The following is a 20306-nucleotide window of genomic DNA, read 5'->3' on the forward strand; positions in this document are numbered from 1 at the left end:
CAGACCTTGCTGCCCTGATAGTTATAATAAGACTTTGCTCCCAATCCAGAGGGGCTGTTCCCAGCAACTTCTTAACCTTGAAAGGTTCCACTCAGATGTCATTGCTTGGTGTGAGTAAACTATTCCAGCTATGATCCAACTGAGGTATGCATATGCATGTGCTCATGTGTCCAGGTGCCCATGATACAGTGCATCCATTGGCTCTCAAAATAGTATATTCACAGGTAAAAGTGACAGATCTCAGAGACCATTTAGAACAACTCCTTCATTTTACAGATGAAGTAACTGAGCCCTTAGGATGTTGTATAGATTGCACAAAGTCACCAGGATCTAGAACCATTCAAAATAAGAAAAATATCTGTAAGAATACTCATAGAACCCTGGACTGTTGGAGCTGAAAAGTCTTTAGAGACCATTTAGTTCAACCTCCTCATTTTATAAGTGAAAAATTGAGACACAGAAATGTTAAATGATTTTCCTAAGGCCACAAACTAATTAGTGGCAGAAACAGGAAGAGAACCCAGATTTTCTAACTGGATTACTCATACCATTACACTACAGTAGCATAAGATAGTTTGGGAACCTAATGTGTGATTTCATTGGTGTTGAAAACTCCCAGGTGAGGAAACCCCACCTAGCAATGGACAAAGTTATCTTCTTTAGAACTTATATTCCTAGAAATTTACCTGGAACTCTGTAAGCATAAATGACTTTCCAGGGTCACACAGCTGACCGGGTTATGTATTGACACATGTGTCAGTCAGAAAATAAACCGAGGATCTGTTTGGCTTCAAGTCTGGCTCTCTTTCCACTATGCAAAAATGATATTCAAGTAGAATAAGCCTTTCCTGGGGGTTATGAACCCTGTGAGTTCAAGAAGTACTGAGCTCAAGTGTCCCTCCCCTTCTGAAATATAATAGCCCCTCAGGAAAATCTGGCTCAACAGCAGGTCTATGATGGAGAGACCTGGCTAATTCTGCTCACAGCAGTCCCTTAATGAAAGGCTGGGGCCGAACCAACAGGTGCTGGTTCTCAAGTGCTGCAGTAAACACAGATGCGGGAGTTCGAAAGGGCGTGTCATGGTCCCATCAAGATAATGAACAGCCTCCCAAGACAAGCAATTAAAAGTTGTGATTATAATCTACAGGCTTTCTCCTTTTGTCTCCCAATTAAAGTCTATCAGGCTAATTAAATAAACATGGTTGTGTCATGCCGTGTGGTGGCTTCATACCAAAGCAGTGAAATAATGAAGCTCAGCCAGAGAAGACAAATGACTTTGAAAAATAAGTCATTGAAGTCCCATCCGCTCTTGCTAGTGAAAGGAAGTTTCACTTCCCCAGTGTTGGAGACCTTTCAGCACCAAGAACAGCAGCCACACCACAGCTCTGATGACTGGCTTTTGAGTTTTTTTTTTTCTTCCCCCCCCCCCCTTAAAGGATTCCTCTTTGGCTGGAGTTTCTTTGCCACAAGCCCAATGACCTGACTCTCCAGGGCAAGCAAATGCAGAATAATGTCAATTATGCAAAAAGAATCAAAAGATTAATTAAAATCTTTAAAGGGTTTTCTTCAATATTCTTTCCTATACATGTTATCAGCCATGATGAAGTTTTTCCCCTACCTTGCTGCCTGGAAATTATTATGACAGAACATTTTCAGATTCCCAATAAAGTAATTATGTCAAATATATAGAAGATAATTAGCAGCAGTTTGTTTTGGGGTGTGTGTGTGTGTGTGTGTGTGTGTGTGTGTGTGTGTGTGTGTATGATTAATTCAGGTACATTCTAGTATTTCAATTTGGCCTTAGTAGATAGGATGTGCTGCAGCTTAAGATGGGGTTTGGGGGTAGTTGAGACATTGTGTTTCTCTTTGCTCTCAATGACTGATTTCCCCCAAATTCCCAGATTCCAATCCTCTGTTCTCTCTTGATTCTCTTCTTTCCCCTACCCCCAAACCCTTTGTGGGGTCATATTTTTAGTCAGTCTCCAAAAGACAGCATCTCTGAGCTGAAATATTTCCTTCCTAAGTCCTATATCAAATAGAAAGATGTTCATTAACTTAATATTCAAGGGTATATGGGGCTGTGGGATTTAAACCTAGGCATGGATGATGGAGGGAGGCTATGGAATTATGTATCAATATCTTTAAGCATAAGAGAGTTGAAAGGGGATGGATAAAATTAACTCCAGCCTTATAGCCTTTTATTGCAGACTATGAAAGGGATGGAAGAAGGGAGGGAGAGAAAGGGAGGAGAGAGAAAGAGAGAGAGAACAAGACAAAACACCAGCCTCTATATTAGAATGAGATAACTTACGTATTGCCTAGGGAACTGAAATTTAAAAGGAACTGACAGCAATTTTACTTCAACACCCCTCCCCCAATTTGAATTTAACCATTTGGAAGAGGAGGTAAGACAGTATTTGCAAAGAAGACAAAGAATGGACTCTTGAGGGATGGACATCAAAAGCCCTTGTCAACTTGCAAATAGTGAGAGTAGGAAAATCATACCAAGGAGTTAGCTAAGTAAGCACTTTTGAGAAGCTAGGCTATCCCATCATAAGTATAAGCTCAACCTCAATCTGCTCTCTCCTCTCAATTAATTCCCAGGAATGACCTTGAAGTTTTTTGGGAGTATGCATCTTTGTCCATGGGCCATTGTTTTTTTCCCCAGGGTCTTCTTTAGCATCTTGTGTCTCAGGGTCCAAGATCTCTCCTCATCATTTCTTTTCCACTTAAAATGCTTTCTGTTGCTTTCTCCCTCCCCCACAACCCACAAATTCTAGTTGTGCTTCTGTAAAACACAAATGCAGCTGGGCAAAGGGTGAACACAATTCGGACACATGATGGAAACAATGTGGAAGAGCATAATGTGGTGACCAAGTCACAAGACAGGGGTTGTGGCTTTGAGTTCAGTTCTGCCATTTATTACCTGTGTGGTATTGAACAAGACACTTTACCTCCTTGGGCCTCTCTTCTATAAAGTAGCTATAAAGTATATTATCTATAAAGTAAGGGGGAAGGATTAGGTAAGATGACCTCTAAGGTCTCTTCTAACCCTAAAACTTCCAGGTTTCTATCAAGGTCTAGGAATTAGATTGTAGGTAGATATTTTCAGTGATGAAGGGATGAAGAAAATTTCTTCAAGAAATGATAGATTGCAGTTTATCTCCATGAAGATTAGAGTATTTTGATAGCTATAAAGGTTTGTTCACTGTCATGGATGGCCAATCCACTAATAATGGTGGCCTTGATCTGGTAGTACTGGAATACTTTTTCCAGAATTCATAGATGTATGAATTCCAAAGTAGGATAATCAGCTAAGTGACTCATAAAACTTCAGTAACCACTAACACAGGCAGGCACGAAATACAGTGCCTTCTCCCAGGTTTTCTTTGATCTATGGTACATTGATGGACAATGTGAAATATTAATTAAAAGACTAATGTTTCTCATTTGTCATGTTTTTAATTCATATTTTAGAACATTATCAAGACTTTACAATTAATTATTTTTGAAAGCACTAAATATACTTAAGTTGTGGTACTGGCAATATTGGACTTTTTATCAAGGTAGCAAGAGTGGAATATAGGGTTCAATTATGGTCATGTGGAAAGGACCCTGGTCCCCAAATCAGGAAACCTGGGTTCAAATACCTGCTCTGATACTTACTAGATGTGTAAATATCTTACATATTGGCAATTCACTAAAAGTTTCCTCATCTTTAAAAATGGGATATGGGATTCTAGATAGGATAGCTTTTGAGGTTCCCTCTGGTACTAAGTCTGTAAGCTTATGATTTCTATAGAGATGGTAGGAGGAATTAGTATTAAGTATGGAAGGCAGTAGTGATTCAGTGGGAAGATTACTGGCCCTAGACTCAGAAGGCCAAAGTCTCAATTTTGATGTATACAACCTATGTGATTTTGTGCAGATCAATTAATGTCCCTGTGCCACAGTTTCCTCATTTGTAATATGAGAAGTTTAGATTATATGGTCTCTGAGGTCCCTCCAAGATCTAGATGGGCAGCTAGGTGATGCAATGAATAGAGAACTAGGCCTGAAGTCAGGAAGACAGACTCTCTTCCCAACTTCAAATCTGGCCTCAGAAACTTACTAGCTGCATGACCCTGGGCAAATCACTTAACCCTATTTGCTTCCATTCCTTATCTGTAAAATGAGTTAGAGAAGGAAACAGAAAGCCACTCTAGTAACTTTGCCAAGAAAACCCCAAATGGGGTCACGAAGAGTTGGATGTGACCAAAATGACAACAACCACAACAGATCTAGATATGTGATCATGTAAAATCTCATGTTCTGACTACACTAGAATCCCTTCTAGTGGACCCCACTGGCCAACAATTTGGTACTGCCCTTTCCAGTGGTCTAAGTTTTCAGTCATCTTTGGCCATTTCAGTCCATCCTAGCAATTACTATCCCTAGATCATCCCCTCCTCACTTGTTCTGCTCCTTTTCCTGGGGCCACAGAGTGGTTTTGGAGAACACAGAGGTTGATGCTATTTGATCACAACTGTTGAACAACCCTCACATCTAATTGATTCACCACAGCTTAGAAATTCCTTTCTGTTCTTAATGTTCCCAATCTCTTCTCCTCACTCTCAGCAGATATGAAGGAAAGTATGGTAGATAGATATATTGATCTTAGCTGCCTCTATATATCCTACATGTAGACATAGGTCCTGTTGTGCCTTACAGTTACTCATATTTCTTAGTATTTAGCACAGTGCTTTGCATGTAAACACTTCATTATTTGGCCCTCTCCTACCTTTCTAGTTTTCTTAATTTTCCCCTCACACACTTCCTGTGGGAATACTCTGTGATCAAGTGATGCTGGCCTCTCTGTTATACTTTGCATTTAATGCTCCATGTTCTGATGAAGCATTTTCATTGGCTATGTTACTATTGCACCCTGAATCTCCCACTCCCAAGTATCTGTTTGTAGTTTCACACCTCGTCTCAGCCTCCTAGCTTCCTTGATTTCCTTCGAGTCTCTAATAAAGTCCCACCTCTGCAAAAATTTTCCAGTCTTCTCCTTAATCTGGTGCTTTTCTTCTGAGATTATGCCCAATTTATCCTGTTTATATAATTTTTGTCTATAAATGCATGTTCTCTTCCTTAATGAGATGTTGATCTCCTTGAGACCAGGGAATACTTTTTGCCTTTCTTTGTATCACCAACACTTAGCAAAATGCTTGGCACATAGTAGGTACTTAATAAATACCCATTGACTGACTTTTTGGACAAAATATCATTACATTAAGATAACCAATGTAGTCAGAGCACTGAGTAACTCTTGAAACTCCCATGGAGGCTAGGTGCCCATGTAGTTAATTCAGGTACCCTGATTACTCGGAACTAAGGGTGGCACTATAGTACAGAGGAATAATTTCTGTATTTGGTTTCAAAACACCTGGATTCAAATCCCATTTTTGACACTTGCTATCTATTCTTCTGTAATTGTGAGGTCATAAGAGATGTGAAGTTAAATCCCAGCTTGTGTGGTCCTAGTCAAGTCACTTAACTTTTTGTTCCCTTGTCTTAAAAAGAGGGGATTAGATTAGAATAGTGATTCACAACAAGAGTTAGGAGTATCCCCAAGGGGGCATGGAAAATTTGTCAAAGAGAGTAGGAGATTAAATTTGGTAAATAACTATATTAATCTATTGAAATAAATTACTCTCAATTTAATATCTTACATTCATATATGTGGTTAACTCTAGAATTTTCTTCCTCTCACTTTAAGTAGGAACTATTGGAAGATTTAGTGAAAGTCAAGGGGTATAAGCCCTAGTCTCAATGATCTTTAAGAGTCTTCCCAAATCTAAATGTGGGATACCATGAATAGGTTATCATCAAAATCAACCTAAAGTAAGTATGGCTGCTGGAGGCTAAGAAGGCTCTGTGGTGCAGTGAATAGAGTACTGGGTCATGAGTCAGGAAGACATGAGTTCAAATATGATCTCATATACTTATTAACTGTGTGACACCGGGCAATTTAATTTAACATCCTTATTTGCCTCAGTTTCTTCAACTATATAAAATAGGAATGATAATAGCATATACCTCCCAGGCTTGTTGTGAGGATCAAGTGAGATTAAATTTGTATTATTAATGTCATTTGTATCCTGTGACATATTAATGAGAAAGTTCTTATGAGTTACAAATATCACCTTCCCATGTAGGGATGAAACAGTTTAACCTTTTAATATTCTTTATTGTTTCTTTTTCATGTTTACCTTTTTATACTTTTCTAGAGTCTTATTTTTGAAAGTCAAATTTTCTATTGAGTTCAGGTTTTTTCATCAAGAATGTCTGAAAGTCCGCTCTTTCATTGAATTCCTATTTCCCCCCCTGAAGGATTATACTCAGTTTTGCTGGGTAGGTGATTCTTGGTTGTGATCCCAGTTCCTTTGCCCTCTGTAATATCTTATTCCAAGTCCTCCTCTCCTTTAATGTAGAAGCTGATAAATTTTGTGCTATCCTGACTGTGGCTCCACAATATTTGAATTGCTTCTTTGACCCTTGAATTGTGTCCTTAACCTGGGAGTTCTGGAATTTGGCTGTAATATTCTTGGAAGTTTTCATTTTGGGATCTCTTTCAATTTCTATTTTACCTTGTGGTTCTAGAATATCAGGGCAATTTTCCCTGACAATTTCTTGGAAGATGATGTCTAGGCTCTTTTTTTGATTATGGCTTTCATGTAGTCCAATAATTTTCAAATTATCTCTCCTGGACCTATTTTCCAAGTCAGTTGTTTTTCCAATGAGGTATTTCACATTGCCTTTTATTTTTTCATTCTTTTGGTTTTGCTTTATTGTTTCTTGATTTTTCATAAAGTCATTAGCTTCTATTTGCTCAATCCTAATTTTTAAGGAGTATTTTTTCTTGAGAGAGCTTTTGTACCTCCTTTTCCATTTGGCCAATTTGGCTTTTCAAGGCATTCTTTTCTTCATTGGCTTTTTGTACCTCTTTTACCAATTGGCACAATCTGTTTTTAAGGTGTTATTTTCTTCAGTATTTTTTGTGCCTCCTTCAAGTTGTGACTTTTTTCCATGATTTTCTTGCACCAATCTCATTTCTCTTTCTGTTTTTCCTCTCCCTCTTTTACTTTATTTTCAAAGTTCTTTTTGAGTGCATCTATGGCCTGAGACCAATTCATATTTTTCTTGGAAGCTTTGGATATAGGGACTTTGACTTTGTTATCATCTTCCAAGGATGTATTTTGATCTTCTTTGTTGCTATAAAAACTTTCTAGGGTCAGCATTTTTTGTGTGTTTTCTCATGACTTTTTACTCTTTGCTAAAGTGGGGCACTGCTTCCAGGGTGGAGGGCACACTGTTCCAAGCTTCAGGGGGATTCTGTAGCTGTTCTCAGAAATACTTCTAGTGATTTGTAAGTTTTTAGTTCTTCCAAGGAGATATGATTAAGGAGAGGAATGTTTACCAGTCTTCTGGCCTGTGCTCTGGTATGTAAGCAACCACTGGCCTGCTTTTCTGTGCTGGAATTATGAACAGAGTTCCCCCTCCACTGTGGCTGCAAGCTCCAGTGTGCTTATGCTCCTCCCCTGCCTGAGACCACCACCCAAAACCATGACCTGGATCTGAGTATGGGCAAAACTACAGAGTTCCGCCTCAGTGCTAGCAAAGACATCCCTGTAATCTCCTTCTGACCAATTGTTCTATGCCCATCTGTGGACTGAATTCCAGAAGCAGTTCCTGCCACTGTTGATTCAGGGACTCCTGAGGCCAGCTCCTGGTTTGCTGGCTCTGCAGCTGGGTCTGTACTGGGGTTGGGTCTGTGCTGGCATGGCCTGTGTTGGACTGCACTCCACTTTCACCCTGGTAAAACAGACCTTTCATGCTGACTTTCTAAGTTGCCTTTGGCTGGAAAATTATTTCACCCCATCTTTTTGTGGGTTCTGCTGCTTTAGAAATTGTCATATGGCATTATTTGAAAGTATTTGGAGATATCTTAGGGAGAGCTCAGGCAACTCACTGCCTTTACTCTGCCATCTTGGCTCTGCACCTCTCTTTTTTAAACCATTCAGGAATATCCTGTTGTGGTCCATGTTCCTTTGAGAATCCACATGATACTGCCTCATCAGATGTTGATGTATATTCCTCTGTCTTGTAACATTTATTCATAGATATATGGGCATGTTAGCTTATCTGGAGGCCATATTACCTTCTAGTATTAAGATCTTCTCTTTTGGTTCATCTGCTTATGCTCAAAGTCTTTAACTGAATTTTTTTCTAAGATCTTTGGTACTTCAATCTCTCCCCTTATAGTTCCCTACGATTCACTTTCTGATTCCTTCCCCTTTAATTGTGGTTTTCCTGGGCATTGAGCTTTAAAGTTGTCTCAGCCTCCTTCCTTCTACACTGCCTCACTGGCCTCAGTCTAATCCTAAGTAACTTCTGGAGGGACAAGACAGAACTGATCTCAACTGGATACTGACCTCTTTCCCTCAGGCTTATCTCAGGGCCATACAGGTAGACAGTCTGGTATCCTTCCCAAGTTTCCTATGTTCCTCAGTTGTCTGGCAGAGTGCTATTGGAGCAGAGGGTGCTAGTGTGCTGTCATCCTTTTTCTCAGCACTCTCTGTCTCTCCCTGTCTCTGTCTCTGTCTTTGTCTCTCTGTCTCTCTCTGTCTCTTTGTCTCTTTCTCTCTCTCTCTCTCTGTAGAGTTCTGCTGCAAGTTCATGGTTTGGCCTGGACACCAACTCAGTGATCAGCTTCCTGCTTTGTAAAATGGGAGAGTTGGACCAAATGGCCTCTGAAGTAAAAATTTAGCTCAAGGGGCAGCTAGGTGGTGCAGTGGATAGAGCACCGGCCCTGGAGTCAGGAGTACCTGAGTTCAAATCCGGCCTCAGACACATAACACTTACTAGCTGTGTGACCCTGGGCAAGTCACTTAAACCCAATTGCCTCACTAAAAAAAAAAAAAATTAGCTCAAAAATCTATGATCCTGGCTCACAGTTTTCTTCTAGTTATGTAGATCAGCAAATCCTTTGCCCCTTAGATACTTAAAGGTTACCATGGGACATTGAGAGGTTTAATGACTTGCTAGTGGTCACACGTACGCATATATGCTTGTGGCAGGACTTGAACCTAGATCTTTCTGACTCCAAGGTTGGCTCTCTATATGCTATATCATAATACTTTTTAATAATAATGATGATGTTAATGATGCTTATGATGACATTGACAATGTTGATAATACTTTAAAATTTTAGTCCTAATTTTTTATTTCATGGGTGCAAAGAATTACCATGAGGAATTTCCCTCTAGCAGTGCAGATGGCTACAGATTTGTAATGTATAGTCTTAGAGATAGGGCTAGAGAGGTTAACTGACTTGCTCAAAGTTACATATATGGTACTTGTGACATTGAGAGGTTAGTTGAGTGAATCATCCAAGGCCATAGAGCTAGTATGCATCAGACTTGACTTAAGTCTTCCTGACTGAGACTGATCATCTGTTCACCAAACCAGGATGTTTTCTATAACAGTAGCAGAAACAACAAGCACAATAAGCTGGATTTAGAGTGAGAGGTGATAGGTTCAGATTCTATGTCTACCACTTAACCCCCTGTGTGACCTTGGACAAGTCATTTAATTTCACTAGGCTTTGGTTTCCTCAACTGTAAAATGAAATGGGTAACCTCAAAATTCCTCTCCAGTTCTAAATCTATGATCTTAGCAACTTGAAAGGTAGTTGTGGTAGGTTTTATTGTTATCATTCAACAAATGACAAGATGGAAGCATAGGGAAAATAAATGATTCAACTTTAGTCATAGAGACTTACTTGCAACGGAAGGGTTAGGCTTCAGGAATACTATTTCTTTTAGTCTTTCATTCTTTTCACTAAGCATGCTGCTTGTCAAGCAAAGTCAAACTTTTTCCATTGGAAGAGGATTGAAGCACTGGGAGACAGGAACCCTACAGGGTCTTTAGAGTGAGTTTGTGAGTTTGTCCTCAGATATCTGAGGAAGCATTCATATTTGTGAGGATTCCAAGGGCAGAGGTGCTTCAGGAATATAAATTTTCAGGTAATATCTCTGAAAATGAAAAATACAACCCAATGCCACATTCATCATGGAACTCATAAGAGCAGTGCCTGTAATTTGAAAATCCCCTTTCTTGACAAATGATCTATTTCATTTATTTCCCATGATCATCTTGTATTATTTCAATATTATTAATACTCTGCAAATATATTAAAAAAGTAATAAACCAGCAATTATGATGATGCTTTGGACCCCCAGCTGCAATTATTCATTGCACTTCAATTATTAACTTCCCATCAAATGCCTTTCAATGAAGATTGCCCCTAAACCTGCAGAAGCTTGATCCTCTACTTCCCTAAGGCTTTTGCTTCAGATCACTTCTCAGGTGTTTTGATCTACCAGACACCTCAACAAAAGAGCATTACAAATAACACAGAATCCCTTTATGTTGAATATAACAATAATCAATAAACATTTATTATCAAGTACCTACTGTGTGCTAGGCACTATGTGTGGTACTGGGGATACAAGGACAAAGAATGAAACAATACCTCCTCTCAAGGTGTTTACATTCTAATGGAAGACAAGTAGGTATATGGATGTATAAAGCTTTGATATAAAGTGGTCAAAATGTAGTTAAGTACAAGGTAGCTTGGGAGGGAGAGCACCACCACCATCATCATCACCATTATCTTCAATTATCAATATGTCACATTTGTTTGGAGTTCTTCAGCATTCAAATCTATGTCATTTGATCATTGCAATGACTTGGGGAATGACAAAATAGGTAGGTAGAACAGTGATGATTTCCACTTTGCTAATGAGGAAACTGAGGACAAGAACAACAAAGTGAACTATCTAAAGACACACAGGCAATTAATGGTGAGGGAGGGATCAAAACCTTTGACTTCCTAGTCAAATGCTTTTTTTTTCTGGCTGGTCAGTGCATAGAACACTGGGCCTTGAGTAAGTTAGACCTGAATTCAAATTGCCCCAGAATTATTATGAGGATAAGATAATATTTGTAAAGTGTTTAGCACAGTATCTGGCACATTAGTGGGGGCTTAAAAATATTTGTTTCTTTCCTTCTCTCAGAGATTTAGCTTAGGCTACTTGATGGAGAAATCCTTTGCCTCTATACCCCACAGAAGCTCTCTCATTTTTTTGCATATTATGCAGTAGCTATAAAGAAAATGAAGAATGGGGTTTTAATTATTTTTTGTTTTGTTTTACAAGCAATTTTGTTTCATCTTTATGGTGGTCATCATGGGGTTGTCTTTTTTTGGCATTTAAGCATTATCTCTTTGGAGACTCTATTTGCTGGGATTAATTGGTGAAAGTTTTGAACCCTCATCATAATTACCTTAGTTGGGATTGTATTATCTTTTTCCTAACTGTACAAAGCCTTCTGATGTAGCACTTTGCCCTTTAAAATCTGCATAATAAATATTGTAAATTTGCTGACTAATGACATAGACTCCTCTGAAAGTCTACAAAGCTGGCGGGAGAGAAAAAAATAAAGGTTGAGTCAATCAAAAGGAAAACTATACTGAATTTCCTGGTGAGGGACTAAATGCTCTTTTTATTGGGATTTTGGGAGCCCTCCATCTGACTTGTCATTCTTTTTTTTTTTTGTTGTTGGTGAGACAATTGGGGTAAAGTGACACCTAGGGTCACACAGCTAGTAAGTGTTAAGTGTCTGAGGCTGGATTTGAACTCAGGTCCTCCTGACACCAGGGCCAGTGTTCTATCCACTGTACCACCTAGCTGCCCCTCATGCATGTCATTCTTAACAGCAGTTAGAGCTAAAGGCTTAGGTATACTCAATCCTTTATTTTGGGCAGCTCATGGTACTCCCCTAAGCAGATGTTGCTGCTACCCAATTGTTGCAAAAATCTACAATGATACTATTCCATACCAAGGGAAAGGGGGCAGTAAGCCAGAAGAAAAAAAAATCAGGTTGAGACAGTAAGGTAGTAAATTAGCAGGAGAGGGGAATAGAAATAACTAGTGCTTTTGAATGTTCTAGTCAATAGTCTGACTTCCTGATGATTTGCCTAGCTGGCTCTGGGGAGGGTTATTCTACTTGGATAAAAGCCTATGTTATAGTTTGAGTTAACGTCCAAAATGTGGTGCTTCTAAGTCTGCAGTTGGTCCTGGAAACCACTGTGCTAATCTAGTCTTTGTTGATTACTCAAAAAAAAAAGTGATTTATTGACACATTAAAATATGCAATAAGGAAGGAATTAAACAAGCAATTTTAAGCACCTACTATGTGTCAGGAACTGTGCTAAATGCTTTAAAAATATATGATTTGATCATTACAACAACAATATAAGGTAAGTGCTATTATTATCCTTATTTTACAATTGAGGAAACTGAGGCAGACAGAGGTTAAATGACTTACCCCAGGTCACACAGCTAGTAAATGTCTGAGGATAGATTTGAACACAAGTTTCCCTGACTCCAGGACTAGCCCTTTATCTCTTGTGCTATCTAACTGTCTCAATAGATGCCTGGGAGGTAGAAATTGTTTGATGGAACTTGTTCCACATAAGGTAGAACCCAACAAACTTGCAACTTGGGCTTACTTTCTTAGAATTTTCATGGGACTAAAAGGAGACTTTAGGCAGCTAGGTGCCTCTGTAGGCCACTAGGTGGCTTAGTGGATAGAGTACTAGGCCTCAAGTCAGGAAGATGAGTTCAAATCTTGTCTCAAACACTAGCTATGTGACCTTGGACAAATCACTTAATTTCTGTTGGCCTTAATCCACTGGAGAAGGAAAAGCAAACCATCCCAGCATCTTTGACAAGAAAATCCTATGGACATTATGGTCCACAGAATCATGAAGAGCCAGACACAATTGAACAAAAACAAAAATGGAGACTTCTCCCAGGGCTGTTCAAGGGACTTGGTGATTGAACATTAGTTTCTGACACTTAATACTTTTATGGCCTTGAATAAGTTCCTTAACCTTCACAGTCCTCTGTTTCTTCATCTGTAAAAGAGGAAGATGGACTAGAAAGCTTCTGAAGGTCACCTCAAGCTCTAAATCTATGATCTTATGAGTGGGAACTATTCATTGGTTACTCTAATAATTCCACTGTGTATTCATGGAGTATTTCATTGAGAGTACACAGGGGGGCGGCTAGGTGGAGCAGTGGATAAAGCACCGGCCCTGGATTCAGGAGTACCTGAGTTCAAATCCGGCCTCAGACACTTAACACTTACTAGCTGTGTGACCCTGGGCAAGTCACTTAACCCCAATTGCCTCACTAAAAAAAACAAAAAACAAAAAACAACAAAAAAAAAGAGAGTACACAGAAGACTTCACTGGGCATTTGATTGAATACTCAGTGAGCAACAGCATAGAGCAGTATTTGTTATACTAATGAGTATTTATTCTTATCCATAAAATTTTTTGAGTATACCCCCCAGTATTTGTACATTTACTTATTTTTAAATTATATAATTAAATTATATATTAATTATATATTACATATAAATATATAATGATTGCACTGTTTTTATGTATGTGAAATAAACAATATTTTTAAAAATTAAATTTAAGAAAATTTTAAACTTTTTTTTATTTGTTAATGATACAAGAAAACATTTTGTCCAGGTTAGCTGACTTATAAAGTAGGTACTATTGCTGTTTGGGGTGTAGGGGAGTACAGGGATGCTCAGAGGGTCAGACCAGGGCTAGGGCCAACTGCATGCCTATCTGTCCATCTGACAGCCTGGGGAGGAACAGTTGTGACTGATTGTTCATTGTAATTCGGGGAAGGATAACAGCAGGGGTAGACAGGGGATGCAAACAGAATGAAGAATTTCTTCTGTTATTTTTCCTTTGAGTTCTCCAAAAGAATATCTTGGACTTCACATACCCCATTTCGGAGACCTCTGCCAAAGAAGATGGAGGGACAGACTTGGAAGCAAGGAGACTTGAGTTGAAGTCCTTCCTCTGACACAGACTAGCTGTGTGTCCATGGGGAAGTCACAATCTCTCAGCTTCCTATACAATTCTTTAAGGCAGAAGAAGAAAAAAAAATCAATGAACATTTCATTAACAGTGGCATTTATATAGCACTTTAGGGTTTGCAAAGGATTTTTATGCCTATTAATTAATTTGATCCCCATGACAACTATGTAAGGTAGATGCTATTATTTCCCTCATTTGACAGATGAGGAAATTGAAACATAGAGGGTAAAGTAACTTTCCCAGGGACACACAGCTAGTAGGGGTTATGGGGAAGATTTGAACCCATGACCTCCTGACTCCCTTCACCATACTTAAGCACAGTGTGACTTATGTATGGGGGAAATTTGTTTAGAAGGAAATTAGTTTGGAAGGATCATGTGGGTTTGAGATGGGGACCAACATAGGTCTCTCCAAGACTGCTGCTTCTACCTTTATACATGTCTCCAAAGAATGATCCCTGGGGAGGATTTAATTCCCATAATGAAACTCAGAGCTGTTCCAAACTTGGCCAGAAATAGAAGCACTTGATTTCCCCAGTCTTGTCTCTTCTTTTTCCCAGAGTCCTAAGGAGGAGGAGAGCTGGAGTGGGGATAAGTTATGTGTTGTGGTTTTAGGCATTAATGAATATGAGAAACTAAATTATTGAATTTTGCAATGCAAATTATATTTTGAACACAAATTCTTCATTTCTGAATGCTAAGGCCTCATAAAGAATGTCAATGGTTTATGAATTAGGCCATTAGCATGCAATTTGCGATTCAAACAGCACACCAGCTCTGTGTAATAAGTAACTATATAAAGAGGAGTGTTGCTGTCTACATTTTCAAAATATTTTGCTTGATGCATCAGGAATTTCTCAAGAAGGCTGTGCTGAATTTGCTTTCATGCTCCTTACATTTGCTTTATTTTTTCTTCAGCTCAGTCACCATGGAGTAGTAAAATGTTAGACTTGGAATCATGAAGTCCTGGATTCAAATCCTCTCTCAGACACTAGCTATGTGGGCAAGTCGCAGGGCAAGCAGCCACTTTCAGCCTCAGTTTCCTTTTTTGTAAAATGGGAATAATAATATCGGTAATATACATAGGGTGGTTGTGAGGATCAAATGAGATAATGTATTCACTAAAATGATTAACATTATTGTTCTCATTCTTCCTGTCTTAAATTTGTCAGAGTTCAGATAAAAAGGGTATAAGGACAAGTGGCTATTCTATTGTTGTTCCTTATGGCTAATGCTTGGTGGGCTATTCCACAAGTGGATGAAATGATATTTTCATCATCATCATTATCAAAAGGCAGCATAGTATAGTGGCTAGAGATGGCCTCAAAGACAGAAAGACCTGGGTTTTGCTCTGCCTCTGACAAATACAAATTGTGTAACCCTGAGAAAGTCAATTTACCTCTCATTGTGCTAGGGCAGATGTGTGAAATTCTCAGGTACTGTGGCAGGCAAAATTCCTCAGGGAGGCTAAACCAGATTAAAATGCAATTAGGAAATATTTAACAAAATTAAATAAAAATACAATACAACATAGATAATGGCAACTTGTGGTTTTCTAAGTCAATATACCTGCCCATCAAGTATCATTTCTGTCTTAGTTTGATACCACTACTCTAGGCAACTCTTTCACAATTTAAGTTATGGAGAATGTACTGGCTTGCATTGGTAGAATACATCTACTCACCTGAGAGGTCCCTATACCAATGAAATAAAAAGTCCAGCCTCTCTCCCTATTTTTTCTCTGTCTCTGTCTCTCTGTCTGTCTGTCTGTTTGTTTCTCTGCAGTTTGAATATAAATGGTCTGAAGTTAATATCTTCTTATTACTTTTATAGTTAACTTTTTTGGAATATTACACAGGTGGATAAAATGATTCCTTTTTGTATTTGAATAAGAGTATTGCTATCTAAGCTCATCTTCTGTAGATTTACTGAAAGCATCTCTGAGACCACTCCATTAACAGACAGGATGACAGGGATGTCATCTACCTCATTCTATTCCAATATGGTTTTAAAATTTTGCTAGGTCTTTACAGTTTGAATTTTTTATTCCAGGTTTCTTGGGAATTATGAGTATTCAGTATGGTGATATTTATTATAATACTCTTAAATTTTTATGAATGGGTTTTATGGCTAGGTGTCTATGGGAAATAGTTCTATATGAAATGATGCTCTGGTACAATTTATTTACTGAATTCTCGAGGATATTTAGAGGATTTTGTCTGTAGTATGGACATTTTTCAAATGACAGTTCGTGAAATTCTGGAGTATATTTCTAGCCACCAGATCGTATCTTTTAAAATATCTGTATGTGTGGTGTTCAGTCATTTTTCAGTTGCGTCTGACTCTTTGTGACACCATTTGGGGTTTTCTTGGCAACGATACTGGAGTAGTTTGCTATTTCCTTTTCCAGCTCATTTTATATAGGAAGAAACTGAGGAAAATAGGGTTAAGTGACTTGCCCAGGGTCACACATCTAGGAAGTGTATGAGGCCAGATTTGAACTCATGAAAATGAGTCTTCCTTACTCCAGGTTCAGTGTTCTATCCATTATGCCACCTTCTTATGCTCTTCTAGATATTTAGTAGATACTACATTTTTGCAATCTGCTGTATTATCATTGTATAATCTGTAGTGATCAACAAATTCAGGCTTCTTTAAGATAATATTTCTGTAATTTCTAGTGGCAATGACTTGATCCTGAATTGTGATCATAAATCCCTCCATTTCTCTAAATGTGCTGCATACTCTGAGCCAAGTATCTCTGTTCTCAGTTACATTGACAACTTGGGTGCCCAGTAAATGGCTACTACAAAATATCCCTTAGAGGGGATGAGTTGTCTTTTTAATGCACTATAGTTCATGAAACCTCAGTGGTATGCTTCTTACTATGACTATCAGTTCATTATCAATTAGTCAGCCAGGAAATTCACTTTTTAAAAAAAGTTATTTATTATGGTGGTATGATAAAAAGCAAAAACAAATGCGATTATTACAAAACATCTCTCCAAAATTCTCTCACCAGTACAGAGGCCATGGGAGAATAGGCTGAAGCTTAAGAAAACAAATGTGTCAAAGTGGTAAGTCACAAATCCTGATAGCTAGAAGTCTTTCTCTCACCTTAGTAAGCTGCTCAAGAAATTCTCTCTAGGAATGGTGTGGCTTCTCTTCTGGGCTCTTTATGAAGTCATGAGTTCCCCTTCTTGAATCATTACATTAAGAGATTGGCATGAACCAGCCATTGTTCAATGTTTCTTTGTTAATATATTACTGTTGAATTCAAGTATATGTTGTTCATTGAATAGATCTTGGATTTTATTCTTGGATCTTCATCTTTTCATAGTGTATGTCCTGAGATAAACTACTTTGGGTTTATTTTTCTCAGATCTACTGGCATATGTCTGAAGTCAGTTTTTAGTATTGTTTTGTGAATTGACATCTGTTCTCAAATTATTTATGGAAAATTTCAATCTGCTTACTATATACTTTGATCACATCTATCAATCTTCCTCCTTTTTGATGAGGAAGTCTGAATCTTTTTGTAGCTGCTTTGGGATGATGAACCTATGTTTTATCAATATTGTATAGGCTTTTATTTAGGTACCTTCTAGATTTGCTGTCATCCATTTTACCACACCAAAAGTATATGCTAAGATTGGTATTGCAAAGTATTGATTGCTCTAGATATTCTCTTTGACTTCAGGATTCCAGCAAGTCTCTTGACATTCTCAATCTGAGGTTTCTCCTTGATAGCATTATGCTTGATGTTTCTTGCCTAGAGAAGACCAAGATAACTATAAATATTCATTCACAAGTTCAATTAGACCCTAAAATCAAGCTCAATATTCACTCTCTGTCCTTCCTTGGCATACATTTAGAATTTTGTACTTGTTGAGTCTAAATGGTATTTTTATATTGGGGCAATTACCATGAGATGAAGTAATCATTTAGAATTACTTTTCAGTGGAGCCAATGTAACTTTTAGTCATCTATATACATCAAGTGATTAATACAATATTTTAATCCATCTTATACTTTGATTTGAAAGCTGTACTTTTTATAAATTCAGGTCCGATGATAATTGGTATAAGGACAAGGCAGAACTCTTTTGGGCTTAAACTGTCTGACTGGAAGGTGCTGCATTTTATATCAATTATCCTTGGCAATATTATATTGGTGGTATCTTAAATAGAGAATAGTTTTCCATGTGAACATTGAAAACTCTAGCATTCTCTATTTTTATATATTTGCAATACCTGACTAAATTACAAACCTGGAACCAAATGCAAGCCTTTGCAATAATCATTAAATGTGGCAAAAATGTTAGGCCACTTTTGGGTGGCTTATTCAATAATTATTGGATCAATAATGAATTGCTCTATAACACCGCCCCCACCCCGAAACTTTGTGGCAAACATTTTTTGATCCTCAGACAAAACATTTTTCTTGTAAATGCTTACAGATTTTTAAATAAGTAATATACGCTGTGAATTCTTTTTATAAAATACATAAAGCTGGAAGAATTTATGACCATAAAAGAGACAGAGAGCATTGTGGGATATAAAATGGATAATTTTTATTACACTAAAAAGGTTTTGCAAACCAATACAGCCAATATTAGAAGGAAAGAAGAAAACCAGGAAAATATTTTTACAACAAGTTTCTCTGATCAAGACTTAATTTCTCAAATATATAGAGAACTGGGTCAAATTTATAAGAATACAAGCCATTCATCAATTGAAAAATGGTCAAAGAACATGAACAGCCAGTTTTCAGATGAAGAAATCTTTGAAACACATAGAGAAATGCAAATTAAAACAGCTCTGAGATACCACCTCACACCTATTATATTGGTTAATATGACAGAAAAAGAAAATGACAAATGTTGGAGGGGATATGGAAAAATAGGGACACTAATGTATAATTGGTGAAGTTGTGAACTGATCTAACCATCTGGAAAGCAATTTGGAAATATACCCAAAGGGCTATCAAAGTGTGCATACCCTTTGATCCAGAAATACCACTAATAGTTTTTTGATTTTTTTGGGGGGGGCAGTGAGGGTTAAGTGACTTGCCCAGGGTCACACAGCTAGTAAGTGTCAAGTGTCTGAGGCTGGATTTGAACTCAGGTCCTCCCAAATCCAAGGCTGGTGCTTTATCCACTGAGTCACCTAGCTGTCATGAAAAGGACCTATATGTATAAAAATATTTTAGCAGCTCTTTTGTGGTAACAAAAAATTGAAAATTGAGGGGATGTCCATCAATTTGGGAATGGCTGAATGAGTTGTGGTATAGGAGTATGATGGAATGTTATTGTGGTATAAGAAATGACCAAGCAGGGTGCTTTCAGAAAAAATAACTGTGCAAATATTAAATTATACATTTTAAAAGAACATAAATTATTATATGGGATAAGAAAACTAACAATGTGATATCTAAATTTGCCTGAAATCAGTTTTCAATTCTCATGGTCACAATTAGTAGCTGATATAATATTAATGAATTTAAAAGCTTATCCTTTATAACCAACAAAAGTGTATTGAATTCAAGGTATATATACTGAGTGCTCCATTTTTGGACAGTGATTTTACAGTCTAGTATGTTTGAATATACTTTTATTTTTTTAAAATAATAAACATTTTTATTTAAAGTTTTGAGTCCCAAATTGTATCCCTCCTTCCCTCCCTCCCCTTTCCTTCCATGAAGTGGTGAGCAATCAGATGTAGGTTATACATGTGTAATTATATAAAACATTGCCCTATCAGTCATTTTCTATAAGAAAACTTGAATAGAAGAAAAAAATGAAAGTGAAAAATAGCGTGCTTCAGTCTGTATTCCATCAAAATCAATTCTTTCTTTGGAGGTGGATAGTATGCTTCATCATTAGTCCTTTGGGATTGTCTTGGATCATTGTATTACTTAGGATAGTTAAGTCATTCACTGTTTTTCATCAAACAATATTGCTGTCCCTGTGCATATTGTTCTGGTTCTGATCACTTCACTATACAGCAGTTCATATAAGTCTTTCCAGGCCTTTCTGAAATCATCCTGCTTGTCATTTCTTATAGCACAATAATATCCCATCACAATCATATACCACAGTTTGTTTAGCCATTCTCCAATTGATAGGAACTAGCTTGATTTCCAATTCTTAGCCACCATAAAAAGAGCTACTATATTTTTGTACAAATAGGTCTTTTTCTCTTTTTGGGATGTCTTTGGGATATAAACCTAGCAGTAGTATTGCTGGATCAAAGGGTATATAGAACTGAATGTACTTTTAAACAGCTAAAAGCTAC

This window comes from Dromiciops gliroides, chromosome 1 (assembly GCF_019393635.1).
Source record: "Dromiciops gliroides isolate mDroGli1 chromosome 1, mDroGli1.pri, whole genome shotgun sequence".
Lineage (NCBI taxonomy): Eukaryota > Metazoa > Chordata > Mammalia > Microbiotheria > Microbiotheriidae > Dromiciops > Dromiciops gliroides.